The 17,417-nt window shown below is 45.7% G+C and overlaps 1 protein-coding gene across 1 annotated transcript in view; it reads right to left on the bottom strand.

Moving 5' to 3' along the window:
- DENND2A (DENN domain containing 2A) overlaps positions 1-12,641 on the bottom strand; it is a 57,482-nt gene extending 44,841 nt beyond the window's left edge. The window contains exon 1 of the mRNA XM_009288353.2: positions 12,583-12,641. The gene's annotated coding sequence lies outside the window, so the exon portion shown is untranslated. The remainder of the gene's footprint in view (positions 1-12,582) is intronic.
- Between the last annotated feature and the right edge of the window lie 4,776 nt (positions 12,642-17,417).

Raw genomic sequence — 17,417 nt, 5'->3', positions numbered from 1 at the left:
CTCCCCTTCACCCAGACAGCCCAGGTTTAACTCTCTGAGGTCCCTATTCAAGTCCCAGTTCCCTCACCCACTGCTAATCTCACGCTCACTATCAGCTGTCCCAGCCCAGCCCTCTCTGCCCCTCCCCATCCTCCCTATCACCACTTCCCTGTATCCCTCTTTTTCCAGACTTGTCCCCTCAAATCATTGCTTAGCCAGTCCTCCTCTACCCATAGCTCGTCCAAATACCTTCCTTCCATCCTAAGGACTTTCTGAGATGGCTCTTAGCTGCAGACTCTTCCTCCCCTTACTTCCCCCTCCCCGCCCAAACTAAGGGCTCTCTCAGATCTACCCGGCCCTCAGCCCTATCCCAGTTTTCCTCACCTACCCCTGTCCTACCTCCCTGCTCCAGCAGAAACAGCCTCCCCTCCACACTTCCAGCCTCAGGAAGCCTCTACCACTCAGTCTGCTACCTTAAAAGTTGCTTCCCTGCAGCTTCCAGGTTGTTTTTTTTTTACCTGCCCCCAGGCCTAGTCTCGCTGAAACAAAGCCACCTGACACCAGACCGGCTTGAGCACCTCCTTTCTGCCCACCCTTACAGGGCAGAACTTGAGGACCTTGCACATTTCCCCAGGTTTTAGATCCACTACAGCTACCTGGATCCTGGCTACCAAACATCCCAAACTCCTGGATACAGCTTCTGCATGTCCACAGTGCTTATCTGAGACAACGCCTGCCCTATGCAGATGGTCTGCACCTACACATTGAAGACACTGGACTCCATACATGCATTTCCACTGTCAATATCCTGAGTGGATCCTACACCTCTCCCCTACTGCACACCTCCGCATGCACAGTGTAGCAATTATTTCTTCAGAAGCAGAATGACTGCATCTTTATGTCCAAATCATTGACCTTGACTAGGACGGAGGATCTTTTCCTTCCCTCCTAGTCCAGGCTTTGCCTCTTTTGGATACTAGCAAATTAAGCTGTTTCCGCCTCTTTTCTGGTACAGTGCCAGTGGGATAATTGATGGCACAGGAAAGAAAAACTCCTGGTAGTCTAGTCCACTGTTCCTGGGCAGAGATTTACAGGGAGGTCCTATTAAACCCCAGAAATGTATTCTGTACCTCTGGTTAGGAGGCCAGCCTTTGGCTCTGAGCTGCAGACGGCATTTATCCATTCCCACATGACTCCCAGGTCGGGGCTTTATTATAGGACCAGTGTCAGGACTTGGGTTGGCAACGAGGCTCTGCTTGGAAAGAAGCTAACCCCCAGCAACAAGAAGAGGGGAGCCAGCAGGACTTGCTGTGGGCAATACTGGTGGGTCACCCTGGGTCTCAACTGCATCCTTAGGCCATCCCTGTTCTGTAGTAAAGCAGCTGGACCCTTGAGAAACTACCCTCACCTCCTGTCCATTACTTCCCTCCACCACCCATTTGCTGAAGGTTGTAGGTGAAGCTCCACAGGGATAGCACCAGGGTCACCGGCCTGCCTGGCACAGGGAGCTGGAAAGATAGCGCATTTGGTAACAAGGTAACTAGTGAAGATTTTAGCTACTACAAATAAAAACCTCTGCTGACCATGTGCCAACTGAAGTTTTCTTCCCACAGAACCTTGGAAGAGTTAAGGTAGAGATGACACAGGAGTGGCAAAGGACAAATTCCCGATCCAAACAGCATATAACACTTCTGTTTCAAAGCATAAGGTTAGCCTTAGCAAAAAAGAAAAGCCTGATGCACTTTCGAACGCAAGGGAAACAGCACATTTTTCTCCCCTAGCTTCACTCTTTGAAATAGCTGAAACATTTTGGCTGAAGGCTTTCAAAAGTAATTCAGCCAGAGGCAAATGCTCAGCATGGAAGACTCCAGACTGAAACAAAAAAATTTGACCTGAAGGCAGAAATCGAAAACAGGGTCTCACAATGTGGATTGTCTTCTGTTAAAGGTGGGGCTCGCTGCACCCACTATTATTAAGCTTGTCCCACATTTCCCATTGTCTTATTTTCCCTTTGTTCCTCCCTCTAAACACATAACAACAGAAGAAAAGCTCAACAACTCAAAGGGTATTCGACATCCCTCCAGTTTCCTTCAGGCAACCACACCCTCAGCTGGAAAACACAGCATTTCCAGGGTTAGCGGTGGGATGTTACATGACCATGTCGAACAAAACAGCAATGCTCTTTTTCTAATTCACTGCTCATGAACACATTGTCTTGCATGTACAGAAGGTAAATACTGTTATTCTTTGTGGTGGCAAGTATGGTTTATATTACTGCTTAGAGACATGATGAGTCTTCATTCCTGCAGGTAGGTTAACAAATATTAAGAAAAAATTCACATGGGAAGGAAGAGAAAGATTCAGTATGTCCCAATCTGGCTGCTAAAATGAAGTCTAATTACAACATTTAGTGGAATGACATATTTCAAAATAAGCTTTCTACAAGGAAGTCATGAACAAAAGATTAAAAAAACCCATATAATTCCAGATGGAGAAACCAAGACCCTTGGAAATGAAGGCAGGAGTAGAGGACAGCTCTTCTGTGACGGTTCTTGGCAATACTAGATCATCTTCTTGTGTTTTAGATCCTGCATTAGCGCATGTGTGCACACAGTGGGGTTGCTCAGCCCCTTTCAAAGTGGGATAATATTTACTTATGCTTTGTAGCCTAATAAATGAAAATTCAGTTACTTTAAGTCAAGGCTGAAGAAGACATTAGTGGTGAATCCCGTGTTACTGAAGTGAACACGAGCTTGCTGATGACATCAGTGGAGCCAGCATTTCATACCTGTTTTCTTTGGCTTTGAAATCACCCACATATAAGACGACTGCAGTCAATATGGAATAAAACAAAAGAAATATGGACCAGATTTACACGAGCAGACATTTGCCAGCAGAACAGTCTAGCAGCCACACGGAGGGGCAGGATTCCTAACAGATGCAGTGGAACTGGCTTCAGTCCCCAACAAAGACGAAGCTGCATTGGCAAATACGCATTTCTATCAGTGCAGCCAATTGGTGCAGGTATCTTCCCTCCTTTGATAGGAATGCTGTGTTACAAATGTACGTAGTAGAACACTTCTAGTGTAAAAAGAATTGGAAAGAACTCAAGGTTATTATTATGCTTATAAGAAACCCAAACATTTGACAGCATAGGAAACAACCTGCCACTAAAATACAGTGTTCAGCTCATGAACCACACTGGAATTAATTTTCGATGTGGTGAGATAACCTCTGCTATTCTAGCATAAACGGGACCCAAAGAGGTCCCTTCGAGGAGCAACTCTGCAAAGAGTTTCCTGGCAGGAAGACAAATTGTCTCACATTCAGAAAGGAAATGAGAGCATTAAAATGAAGAACCTCAACTTCTTCCAAAATAAGTTATCATCAGGGAAGAGAAACGGAGCCTCAGCAAATCTCTCCTTCGGTGGCCTTCACCCAGCAGGATGCTGACTCTTGCCCCTCCCGATGAGGATTTAGCACACAGCTTCCTTTAGTGTCCACCACCACAACCCTGGGGCACCATCTGCAGAGCCCTGATCACTGCATGCTCCAGGAGACCTTCCTGTACCAGCTCCGAGTCCATGACCTGCCGCTACAGCCTGTCTCTATTAAGCACCATCTTCTGAGCTCAAACAAAAAGTCACCTGTAGATTGCTTTTTGGTTCCGGAGACCCTGCTTCCCCCTGTCTTGCTCAACCTCCTCTTTCCTCCCACCCTCACTCTCCCACATACCTCGGCCATCACAAATGCAGAATCTGCTTATCGCAGATCTTATTTCTTATCGAAATCTTTCAACCACAGCGCAGCACACTACCCTCTTGTTCAACCTTCCTCAGCAGAGAGCAGGGCCAGGCAGCACGTGAGCCGCCAAGGATTTACCCATCACGAGGAGGAAACCTGCACAGCTCCAAAGAAGAAAAACTTCTGCAAAGCGGGCTTGCATTTATTTATTTTTCCAGGAGGAAAGCTGCTCTCTGTGGGTGTGTGCGTGCATGTGCGCGTGTGTTTGTCAGGACAATAGGAAAAAGGACACTGGAGCAGAGCTGCCAGGAAACAGTCGGCCATCTGCCCTCGTGGAGAGCACTTTTTCCTTTTCTTTTGTACTAAGAGGAATGTAGCTGAGAGCCGCCATCCGCCCGCGCTGGGAGGAAATCTGAGAGCCTGTGCTCTGCCAGGGAGAGGAAGCGTGGGGGAGGGAGCGAGCCAGGTCCATGTGGTTAAGCGGTCATTGCACTCACGGCCAATAAAAGTGGGAAAAAAACCTCCTAACCAAAAACCCCAAATCCTAGGGAAAACTGCTCTTCCTCCTCCGCCCTTTCACTCTCACGTGCGGTTTGATACTCTCTCTCTCCCAGGCACTGGGAGGTGATCCTGAGCACAGGAACTGCTGAAGGGGTTCGGCAGAGGAGCATGTCGGGAGGGCAATGGCCTGGGGAAACACAAAGGTTTCCCCCTGCACTGACACTGGCACCCCCGGACAAGAAAGCAACACAAACAGAAATTCACCTCGCATCGCCATGTTGCTCAGCTGCCCGCATCCCTCTCAGTAACCAGGCATTTAGCAACCCAAGTGCAAAACAGCTTGGGGAAGGACCCTTTGCTCTGTGGCTCCCCAACCCACCGGACAAGGGTGGAGTGTAAGGAGCAAGTCTACTGCTTATAACCATCCACACATTCTCCCCCGCGGGCTTTGGTGCTATTATAAAAGAAAACTATGTTACAGGAGGGAAAAAAGGTCTCATCTTCTGGTACTATCAGGCAAAAATGCTGGCACAACACTGTGATGGCTTGGTAGCACATTCTTCTGCCACTGTGGCGGCAGAAAAGCCCCGAAAAAATCGGGAAAGGTAAAATTTTCATGACTTTGAAGTTTAAGACCCATTTTCAAAACCAATTGAGGATCAGATTTTTTTTTAAACAAACATTGTAAAAGCAGCTAACATTTTCAAAGAATTGTAAACACTTATTCCTTTTTCACTGGTTGCAACAGGAGACATTGTCTGGGTATTGCTGGGAAAATTGAGAAAACATCTATCTGCATTTTCACACACCTACATACCTTGCAAACTCTGGCACTTGCCAGGTGCCAGATCCAGCTCCACAGAGCCAGCAGAACTTGCTAACGTGGGAGATGTCTGAGATAACAGGTCACAGTCCTGAAAAAGGTACTTCCAGAAGAACCGATTAATCCAGAAATGGGCTAAAGAGCTTCTTCATGTCCTGGCAGCTCAGAAGACAGACAGACTGACCCAGTGATGCTCTGCACCTAAGCATGTCCTAGTCAGATCTGGACTGCCACCCACGCATCTCAATCCCTTTCAGAAACGAGACTCAGGTTTCCACATTCTGTTGTGACTTTCTGAACATTTTACTTCTCGTTAAACCAAAATCATCAGTGTAGCACAGTGTGTGACCTCAAGCCAATTCCTTGGCTGCTTCTCACTTGGGTGGATGAGAGACAATGGAAACAAGCGGAAACAAAGTAGAGACTTGATATAAGGAAAATTTTTTTTCACCACGAGGATAATACAGCTCTGGAACAGCCCTGCAGTCTCCATTGCTGGAGGTTTTCAAGACCCAACCTGACAAAGCCCTGAGCAACCTGGTCTGAGCTCAGACCTGAAACTCTTTGAGCAAGAAGCTGGAGTAGGGACCTCCTGCAACCCCTTCCAACCTGGATTACCCTATGATAACCTGTCATTAATTACTGTAAAAGAGAGAATTCACTCTCATTTTCTCTGTGGAAAACAAACCAAACAAAAAACTGCAAAAAAAATTCCCTTTCAAAACACTATTACTAGGTGCCTTTTCCTCCCCAAGAGATATTTTTTGCCTTTCACCTCTTAAAACTCTCCATCTCACCAGCAAGCAAGCAGTAAAAAATGGCTGCTAAAACAAGATATACAACTATGCTATTCCTAACACATTTTCACGGTCTTTTGTCCCCCGTAATTCTGTAGTGCCTAACAAACTTCAGCAGTTCAGTGAAAGCTATTAGGGAGGCCCTGAATCCACCAGTAAGATTGCCTTGGCAAATACTGATGAGGGTGCAATTTTTTTAAAAAAAAGATTGAAGTTATTTAATGATTAAATTAAACAAACAAACAACTGAGAAATGCTGGAAGCATTTACTTGGGAGATCTTTGGGGTTTTTTTTGCTGAAGCATTTCTTTGGGTTTCTCATGGCAGAAAACCTAGAAACTGGAGATTTATCCAACAGGCATATGTTGTTCTCTACTTTCATCCAAAGGATGTGCTAAAGGCAATACATACTCTAGAGGACTTTAATTTCCATTGTTTACTTTCTTTCATATACATCAAACTGTTTGATAACGGAGCAGAAGCAGAGCACCCATGTACAATTTCCTCCATCGAGCCCTTATCTCACAACCAAAGCAGAGCTATTCTTACAGAAGCTTCCAACCCAGAGAACGTGCATCCAAGTTTTGTATTCCAGGGTAACCACAAGGGCATACTCCACCCAAGATGTTTGAATGTTGTCCTGGACTGGGCCCCGATACTGTTTATTGTGCACAGGAAAAGCTCATTACTACAAAGCAGCCAGCACTGAATGCATTTCACAAGGGCGCATTTTACAGGACCCAGAACAAACTATCAAAGTAGGAGTCTTCTGGAGTCAAACCCTTTGCGGAAGCCCCAGCCCCCTGAACTATTCAATAAACATCATCCCCTTTCATCTTAAGTGCTCATAAACATCTTATTTCCAGTCCAATGCGAGGTGAAATCCTAGCTCTACTGAAGGTACTGATTTGACTCCAGTGATTATGATGTGGCTTGCATTTCACCCACCAAACCCTCCACATTCACCTCATTTTTGCTCCTCACCAACACAGGTCTACCTACAGAAACCCAAGCAGAGCCCCCTCAGCTCAAGTCCATAAAACCTCTTGGGAGGGGACAAATCTTACAGGTTCTCACGAGATGTTAAAAGAATACAAAGGTTTCCCGCAGGGTGAGAGATGAGGTCTCCCACAGTAGATGACCAGCACTAGGAGACAGGTGACCTACCCAGTACCACACCTTGATGATATGCAGATTCCTCTGTGAAGTTCCCATCTCCCCGCCCCAAAAATATCAGCATTACACACTCAGCTCTAAAGGTCTGGCTCAGGAAAGAGGCTGTCCATAAATGTTTTTCTCCCTGCAGAAGATGGTGATTTTAACAAATCCACATGGTCTCTAGATTAGATAACCTATGAATAGGCCAGTTAGACAGATACTCCTCACCAGAACCACCTTCTTTACGCAAAGGTAGAAGCTGCACTATGTTGCTTCAATTATCCATGGCTGAATATAATGGATCTTTTGATAATGACCAGTTTTTCTTTATTGAAAAGAGAATGTCTACAGACATTACTGGCAAACTAAACCTAAACTTGATCTTTTAGGGGAAATTCCCCAAACATTTTCTTCAATTAGAAGAGGTGCAAGAAGAGCTTATGTAATGCTATACTTGATTTATTTCTTGGCTGGTAAGAAAAATGTTTGGCATTCAAGTAGGCATTCTTCTTCCCATCTCTTCCACATGTAATAACTCAGACATTCAGATTGGATAGCATTTACTTAATAAAAATCTGTCATCCACTTCTCCAAGTGGGTTCACTGCATTCATATTAAAAAGAAAAATAAGACAGAGGAGAAATTTCGGCACTAGAAATCGGTTAGAAAGAAGTTATTTTTGCTTATATGCCTTCCCAAGCAAATGGAATATTAGAGATGCATTGTCATATAAAACTAAGATACCACTTTCCTTTATACTTTCTTCACATGAATCTGACTTTTGATGACAGGTAAAGATGCTGATGAATAAGAAATCAGTCCTACCTCTGGTCATATGTTTGGCAAGAATGACTTTTCAAAATATTGTACACTGAGGTAAGAGTAAGCAGTTTATATGGCAAATATGCTCCCAGATACCTCAGATTAACATAATTTTCTATGCAGGAACTAAACTGGAACAATGGGACGATCCATCTCAGCTAACTCTTGATGTCCACATGTGAGCTACTCTTTTAGCCTCTTTAATACTCACAAGAGGTAATTTGTGCTCTAGAAGTACTCTCTCTTCCTGAGGTAGGCATCTCACAAACTCTGAACCATACTGTAAAAGCTCCTGTTTCTCTTACCTGACCAGCAAGGGTCTAGAGACTAAGTTATCTGGGCAAGGTGCATCCCACTCACGTGCCTGAAATACAGGTGCATGGTCTCAGCAATTCAATTCGCATAAATCACAAGCAGGTTTGAGTGTTGCTGGATGAGTAAATTACTTATAGTTTCTGATCAACTGAAATAATTTTTGCCAAGTTCAATCTAAATTCAGTGTACCAAAAAAAAAGAGAGAGAGAGAGAGAGAGAGAGAGACTTTCAAGGAAATGTTTGATGTAATCTGAAGGAAGCATACAAGAGTTAGGTTCTTTATTTTGAAATTACATTACCTACCAAAATTTAGCTAGATTGGGGTTGAGTGTGTGTTAAACCTTCCCTTCAAAAGGAGCTGAAACACTTTGTTTAGGCTTCCCCTCCTTCCCACCATATTTTTTTTTGAAGGGAAAAAAGGAGGGAAGGGAATAGATGGGGCTACCCTGCCACCTTTCTCCAAATATTTATATAATTTTTTATTCAACCACAAAACTGAAAAAGAAATACCACAAAATCTCCTCCAAAGCACCAAAAAGCCCTGAACTTCACTTCCAGGTCATTGCTTAGCTGAAGTTAATGGAGCAATGACAGTTGACACCACCTTGTTTTTCTGGTGATCCCATCCACATACATCTCACTGTGCTTCATCAGTGTATCAGCAAGTTATGCTGACTCTGTGAAGCAACTGCTTAAGAAAAGTTGCATTATACAATCTTCTGCTTAATTCTGCGTTCAAGGACTTCATGGCAAGTCATACCAAAATCTCCTCTATTGCAAAATATTGTTCACAAGTTTAAAAAAAAAAAGAAAAAAGTTACATGTGCAACAGAGACAGTGAGACGGCTGAACTTCTTAAGTCCTTCAGGAAAAAAGAATGGGTCGGTGATTACCTGTTTCCACGCTTTTTTAAAAATTTCTTTTTACTTAAAAATAGAAAGAAAGAAAAATCAATGTAATCCAAGGTCAGGCTTGATTTTTCAAAAAGCAGATCTTTACCAGGAGCCTGAAGTAAAAATAAAATACTACCAGTGAATGCATCCAGAGGAGGACAACAAAGCTGGTGAAAGGGCTGGAAGGCATGTCCTATGAGGAGCGGCTGAGGACTCTGGGTTCATCTATTCTGGAGAAAAGGAGGCTGAGGGGCAACCTCATTGCTCTCTACAGCTTCCTGAGGAGGGGAAGTGGAGAGGGAGGTGCTGATCTCTTCGCCCTGGTATCCAGAGACAGGACAAGTGGGAACGGTTCAAAGCTGTCCCAGGGGAGGTTTAGACTGGACATCAGGAAGCATTTCTTCACAGAGAGGGTGGTCAAACACTGGAACAGGCTTCCTAGAGAGGTGGTCGATGCCCCAGGCCTGTCAGTGTTTAAGGGGCATTTGGACAATGCCCTTAACATGCTTTAACTTTTGGTCGGCCCTGAATTGGTCACACAGTTGGACTAGATGATCATTGTAGGTCCCTTCCAACTTAAATAATCTATGCTATGCTACTAACAATAACAATAATAAAAATCGAATGGAAGGCTGCCTTGAGCATGAATGAGCAGAGGGACTGGGATTGGCGTACATGAATCGTTTGAAGAACAGAAAAGCTAGATTTTTTATTCATGCAGTGATTGCTGGTCAGAGTTGAAGTCCTTCACTGCTCTGACAGGGCAAGTCCTCTGTTTCTGATAATGTTTCCAGATTCCTTTGGATCAGAAAAATAATTTTACCCTATGCAAGTGAACATTAAGCAAGTGGGACATGAAGCAATATATTACATGTCAGAATAAGTTAGTTAAAAAAAAAACTCATCAAATTCTGACATTTTATGAAATTTGTGCCTTTCAGAGGTGATCCTGTTTTTCCTTGAAACACACCCAAAAGTGTCTTTCTCTGACTAGTGGAGGAATTTAGGAATTTAACAGGGGAAACCTTGGTTTCCCATTGAATTTGTGTATGTTAAACCATCCTACAAGGAAAGTTTCCGACTGTGCAAACAAGAGGATACCGATGGGGCAAGCTTTAGCACAGCCTAAGCGGCAATAGCTGCCCATATCCTTCACCAACACAAGTACAGGACTGTTGTACGTGAGAGGTGACACCATGGCAAAACTTCAGCTTGGAGTCACTCGTAGTAATCTCTGGGGACAGAGACAGAAATCTGATGCAAAAAACAGTTACCACACATTGGTTTCCCAGTACGAAACCTCTCAGTCCTCTCTCAGAGTTTGACAAAGCTGAAAAATGGCAGCCAGCTAGATCAGGGCTTCTTACATCATCTGGAAAAAGCTCAATACCTTACACATCTCTTTTCAGTACGAAATTCTCTTGCAGAATTTGACTACAGATAGACGCACATACAGCCTAGCACGTCAAGGCAGGGAAAAACAGATTCTCAATTACAGCCTGATCCCAAGTTCCCTGAATTCATGGAAGAGCTCCCATGGACTTCAGTAGACTGTGGAGGATGCCTCAGGGTCTGTTTTTGGCCAGATATTGATTTCTGAAGTGCTACATGTGCTGGAGAAGACACCCTTCTTGATTTTAGTAAGAGGCATTTATTTCCCTTTGCTACTATGTCACTCTGAGCTCTGGATAAGCCAAGACTCGACTCTTATCTAAAAGAAAAGGTGAAGCCTACATTCACAGCATGCTTTGCAGCTGAAACACATTGTATTTTTGTATGTGGAAAACATACCTATCTTCTGGGAGGGCTGAACGTTTTTAAAGAAAAAGCTCCAATATTCTGAAAAGTCTCTGGGAGCTCTTTCCTTTTTAATTTAGCACGGTGGTGGTTGGTTGACACTGGCAAGCAAACTCCTATTTATGAAGTGCTCTCACAGTGCCCTGTGAAATTTGCCATTTCCCTCCATGACAGTCAGCGCTATCTATCACGAGAACATAATCCCCTAAGACAGGAGACCCGAGCCCCTTCACTGCTCTCCTCTGCAAACAGATGTGTGCACGTTCCCCAGCTCTGTAAGTCACAGCCGGCTTTTGGCAAAGAACTTCAGCAGCTGCACATCTGCAGAGGGGAAAAGCTTTCAGCAAAAAATACAGAGGGGGATCTCATCCTCCCCCCGCCTGCAAAGCAAGCTCAGCATTTGTTTCTCTCCAGATGACACCCTGATGGGTTGATTTAATCATTCACATATGTATGCCTATTCACAATGCTAGCAAAATACCAGGGCTGTGACAGCATCTCACCTGAACTGCTCACAGTAACACGGCTTGTCAGCAAGCACTTGGCAAGAAGTCTCGCAGGATATGAAGAGGAAAGCAATGTTCAAGGACATCGCTAATATAAAATGATTCTACAGAATACAACGGGGTGTGTGAGAGACCACTTGTGATGAGGAAAACACCTAAGCAAGTGTTTAATTTTAAGCCTATGCTCAAAGCGCACTATCTTCAATTAGATTGAAGCTTGCATTGCATGAAGTCCAGTCCAGACTTCCCTGAGTGGGAATGATGTACTGCACTGGGAGCCAAAATGCTCTGCTGGGTGGATTTAAGTGTGCGCTTAGACCTACATGCCTGCTTAAATGGTTTGCCAAACTAGGGACACTGTACAGAATAGCAGTATCACAGAAACACTTCACCACTTTGATTCCCAAAGGGAAATTTCATTAAAATACAGAGCATCTAGCCATTTAAAATAATTCTGGTTACAAAGAGCAGTAAGTCCTTGCCCCCTGAAACAAATCTCTCTGGTGGATTGCCGGAGTCCCCAGTAAATTTCTGGAAACACAACTTACGCGCCTGAACTTGGTCAGGAGCCATCTGCTCTCAGGGATCTGCAGGATCAGGAGTCTCAGTGCCTGGCAGGGTCCCAGTGCCTGGCAGGGTCCAACCTGTGAACTCTTTCGTCCACTTCCAAGTGAGGTGGCACCTTTCCCCACTCGAGCTGCCCCTGACTATCGTCAGCTCTTGACATTTTAAGTGTCTGGGCCAGATTTTCAAACGAGCTCAGAGCCAAGGTTTTCTGACTGCTTCTCTGAGACCAGATTTTCTGCCAGGCAGTCTCCTGCACAGATATCTAACCAAGGCAAGACCCTTCCAAGCAAGGTCGGCACCCCACATGCCAAACTGTTCAGCAAATCTGATTACTTACCATGATGCCTAATGAGGAGCTGGGCATAGGAAAATACAGCTGCCAGCATCTACTTGCAGAACCTATCTTTACACTAGTCTCAATCCAGATTGATAACTCTCTGCTGTATGTGTGATAGAAGGGACAAGACCATTGAAACAAATCTCCATCAGCATTAGCAATACTATTTTACAGAGGAGATGAGACTTGCCGCAGTTAAAGGATGCCACAGTTGAAAACAAAGTATAATGCCCCTCCAACGGCTCACACAGCAGCATCTGCCTTATTAGTGGCACAGCACCAGTAGCAACTCACAAACCCCACTTCAGGCATCACAGATAGAGCCGAACAACAGCTAACTTACCCGTCTAGCTTCCTTCCTTTTGCCTTTTACTCTGATCTTCCATCACGCATCTCAAAATGATCCATGTCCCATACCCACACTCCTCGTCAGCACTGCACGTGAAGCCAACTGTGTGAAGAACCCTGGGGATGGCCAGGCCCATCTGTTAGAGGCTTTTCTCTGCGTGGGTTGGTGTTTTTATTTTAACTCCCTCTGCTTCTGGGCCCCTCTCAGTCTCTCGCCCCTCCCATCTCCCTCTCTCTGCTCATGAGGACAGAGTTTCCATCCTGGCTCTGGGCCAGCACATGTATGGGCAAAGGCAGCGCTCAGGAAAAGCCATCTTCTGCTCCCCTTCATCGCATAAACACTGCCGGTTCCCAGCCCAGGAGCACAGGGCTGCGTGAGAGTTTTGGCTGCAGCACAGGGGGACTGAAGACCTGCGACTCCTGCACGGGCTAAACATAGCAGCCTGGCCACAGGGCAACTGCCTCCTCTCCTGGCCCCCCTTCTCCCACTGAGCAACTCGAGGCTTTACCCCAATCGCCCATGAGCGGCTCGTCAGATGGCCAACACAGACACGTCTCCCATTCAGCAAAGGACCACGTATAACAGCACATAAAGATAACAGGTAACGTTCAAGCCAAAGTCTCGTTCACGCAAGCAATTGAAAAAAACAAACCAAAAGACCCCAAGCAAACCTAGCTGGCAGTGTCCCAGCAGTGGGATGATGACCTCGCCCGAAATGTAGAAGAAGGCCTCAGAGATGTACTAACTCCTAACAAGTTTAATTAGTAAAAATTGACCTTTAATCACCACTGTAACTATTGAATCTGCCCTGCTAGATCCCTGGAACTAACAGTATGCCAGCTGCAGCTGGTTTCCATAACCTGGGGAGGGGAAGAAGCACTGAAACAAAGGATGAAGAGTATACCAGCACTCACAGCGTTCATTCCAGCAGGACATTACTCTTTTGAGCTTCTATCTATCCAATTACACTTGACTTCTCCTCAGCTTTACCGCGGGACAGTGCTATTTGCAGAAAAGACAGAAATAAGGTTCTCGATACATGTTATCTGCATTAAAGAAAGGAGTCCGAGTGTCTCAAACTTCTTGCAAGGAAGATTTCTCATGAGCCCCCTTTTGGGGTCTTTGTCGCACATATGTGGCACCCCACGTTTGACCAGCAAATGTTTAGGCAACGTATTTACCTCAGAGCAATACAAACCCAGGGGGTTTCAGCATAGGATTACCCTGGCCATCACACCAGGATTATCCCAAGAGTCCCAACCTCTGTTGGCAACTGCAACGGTGACAGGCTGGAACCACATGATGTGGTTCAGAGCTGCTCAGAGCTGTCTTGGCACAGGAGGGACAGGACCATCATGATGGCAGAGCCCCAAAGGTGTTTCGCTGCAGGCTCTATGCCGTGAGCTCCCACTGAGCTCCTGGCTCGCTAAAAGACATGAACTGGTGAAGACTCGCATGAGCGGTAGGCAAGTATCCATTGCTCCAATCAGGAACCAGACTGGGGACCTACAACTTTCACCTCATCAGTCCTATGTCTACAGACAGAGTACCTTGACCCAATTAGGTGGTGAAGCACGTAAAGGTTGGGACAGATCTTGAATAGGACTGCCCTATAGGCCCTTAAGTATTTACTTATGTAAGATAGCGATGATGCCTTTTAGTGCCATACTGACAACAGAGACCTTGAACTGGTCCTCAGCCCGTTCTGTGCCAGGCTTCCACCCAAGGACACAGCCCTCAATTGGAAACCCAGGTTGTAGAGGGTCAGTGGCTCCAGGGACTCTAGCTTCTTTGTCTTAGGCACCCAACTTCAAGATCACCCAAGGCCCCTGTGGAAGCCTACAATTCAAAAGCACAGCCTTCATGAAGCCAGGTGCCTGGAGTTCAATCATATGGTGTACACAAGGCTGACCACAGACACTGAGAATGAAAGCGGTCTTCACTAAAACCTGGGCTGAAACCACCACCAAACGGCATGCATGTTCACACATTTTGGCCTTTGCTTTCATTTCCAGTAGTTGGTAAAGCCACTTAGAGGTGAAAACCAGAGAAAAATCCCATAAGCAAGATAAGCATGCTATTGTCCTTTCCATTGTACTTCAGAGCTACAATCAAGAAAATATTGTCTCTTCTCCAGCCTTGTCTGGGTAAAATGGTGCTCACAGATCGGTACCCATCAGATGCAATGTTATTTGAGCTGTATCTAGGCAAAACCGGGCTCACTCATTTACTGTCAGAACTTGAATGCAACAAGAAATTTCTTTCTAGTGACATCCCACTCCCTTCTTCCCTGTGGAGAGTCTTCTCAGTCCTTAAGGAACTGCTACGCAAGTTCATTAAAAGTCCTATTTCAGCATTTCCTTCGTAGTAGAGGCCTCTTCCAGCCAGTTCTTGGGATCCTGCCAACAGACATATCAGCCACTAGTACTTAAATCCTTCTGCTAAAAAATGCTTCCCTAAAGAGCTTATACCCCAGCTCTGGATGCCTAAGAGAGCTGATCATCAAAATTAACCAGCCTCAACAAGAGCTTAAGAGAGGTTCTTCTCCACTCTCATGGGCTTAACGCTGCACTACAGAGCTTTTTCTCCCCTTGGTCTGGCCTCCACTTAGAAAGGAGCAGCTTCAGCACAGTTCCAGTCAGGAAATAAATGTCAGGTGCTACAAAAGGAAGAGAGAACCAGCTGCCTTGGATGATGCATTCAGGGGGATCCAAAAGAACATGACACTTATCGGGCACTTCTGAAATGCCCAGCATCTCCCCATGTTTAACAGTCTGGCTCTGTTGCGTGAAGATCTGATTGGAGAATTTCTTAAACTTGGGGCAAGGATTGCATTTGCCTCTGTGTCCCCAGAGCACCCAGCACAACAGAGGTTTTAACTCCTGTCCATATGAATTAGTTGTATATAGCTGATATTCAGAATAACTCAGTGGAAAAGCTTCTACTGAGTTAAGATCACCTCGGAAAACCACAGCCTTGCAGCTTACACGGTCTTTATTTATCATCTCCTTGTCAAAATGAACATTTCTAACATGTAAACACACGAGGCATGGGAGAAAGACAAGCATACTGTAAGCACTTGACAAAGGATCTAAATGCCCTTCTTGTTTTTGGAGAACAGAAAGCATCACGTGGTTGTCTCCACAGACAAAATGTCCTAAAAGATTTCCCAAGGCAGCGAGCTGGGGACACTACTGAAAGCAGCACTTTGGGACACTCCACATGCACTTGTGGTCTACAAGGAGGACTGTGCTTGGGGATCCGAGCTGATGAACAAGGAGCACTTCTGTGCTGCCTGTCAGGACAGGGAATGCACCAAAGGACAACCCAGGCGTTAGCACACAACCTTCTCACCCACAGGCAGAGAGGTCCCAGCTGAGCCATAAATCTTTAGCCTGCTTTTTACATCCCTGGTCGCTCCAGCGCCCTTTGTTTTCAGTGCTTTCTCTTCCGTTTCTCAAAGAGGCGCTATATTACCCTGGGAAATCCTGTGGCCTTCCTCTTGTTGCCATACTTAGCGTTTTCAGTTGTTTCCAAGTCTGTCCCAATGTGGTAGATATCCAATCTCACATGCTGAAACAGCTTGGATTATTTTAAAAATAACCAACCAAACAAAAAAACCCCAAAAACCAACAACTACCAAACCCCACAAACACCAGCCTGATGACAACAATTCAGAATACAACACAAGGGTCCAGGAAACGCATTCCTTTCCTCCGGCAGGATGCAGTAACGACTCCCTTTCTGGTGGTTCAGAAACGGAGCCAGTATACTTTATTGAACTTTGCTACCACCCACCAAGACTGAGTGGTCAGTAAGGTGGCAGCCAACACAGAAAACAGCTTTTTAATCCACCAGCAACACCAGCAGCTCCTCTCCCAGTAGCAAATGAAAGCCCCATGGAAATCCTTCTGCCCTTCTCTTTATCCTCCCAGCTGAGCTCCGCACCGGAGACGCTCCTCTCCAAAAGCAACAACCCTGCTTAAATGGCAAGAGCAAAGGTGGCTGGGAACACCTCAGGGTCAGAAACAGCTCCCATACAACTTGCTGACCTATCTAGGAAACAAACTGTGTTCTTGTAAAGAGCAGGACTAAGCACCCCATGCTTAGCCCTTATTACCTGCTCCTGTGAGGCTCCAGTGCAGCCCCAAGCAGTCAGAAAGCCTCAATCCCACCTAGACCATCCCTTTTCCAGCACCGAGCATCAAGAGCCACGCTCCTTGGAGACTCATAAAACCAAACCCTCTAAAAGCGTCCCAAATGCACCTTGCACAGTTTACCCTCCAGTTTGAATTTCACACCCTGGGACCAAGGCAGCAGACAGCTGTAAATTCTTCCTTGCTCCCTTCCCAGCTGCCGTTTCCCCCTTTATTCTGTGCCTAATCCATTAGCACCCATCATCCCTGGGTACCACAACAGGAAGATGAGTTGGTGTTTCTCGCCTCGGGACAGGTGAATAAACTCATGGATCCCAAGTGGGAGTCAGAAATGCCACCCTGTTAAGCTACGTGCTGCACCCAAGTGCAGACATTTCCTCCTGCCAAGGGCAAAGCAAGCGAAAAGCAGACTATCCAGAGCAGAAAGAGAGAACAAGGCTAAGATCACAGAATCAGGGCTTTGCTGAAACTGAGGGGGACTCTGCTGCTTGCTCCGGTAGGGCCCGGGCTTCCCCCAAAGAATTTGCTCAGCGTTTCCTCGTCTTTTTTGTTGCAGTAGACCGAGGCAGGGCTGAGTCCACCCAGAAGCCTCACGCTGGGCGGCCGGGCTGCCTCCGCTCCTCCGTCCCGTCGCTCCCGAACCACTTGGGCCGGCGGTTCGGCAGCGGGGCC

Source organism: Aptenodytes forsteri, unplaced genomic scaffold, assembly GCF_000699145.1.
Source record: "Aptenodytes forsteri isolate BGI_AS27 unplaced genomic scaffold, ASM69914v1 Scaffold56, whole genome shotgun sequence".
NCBI lineage: Eukaryota > Metazoa > Chordata > Aves > Sphenisciformes > Spheniscidae > Aptenodytes > Aptenodytes forsteri.
Note: the sequence above shows the minus strand (reverse complement) of the source record. Positions and strands in the feature narration are given on the sequence as shown.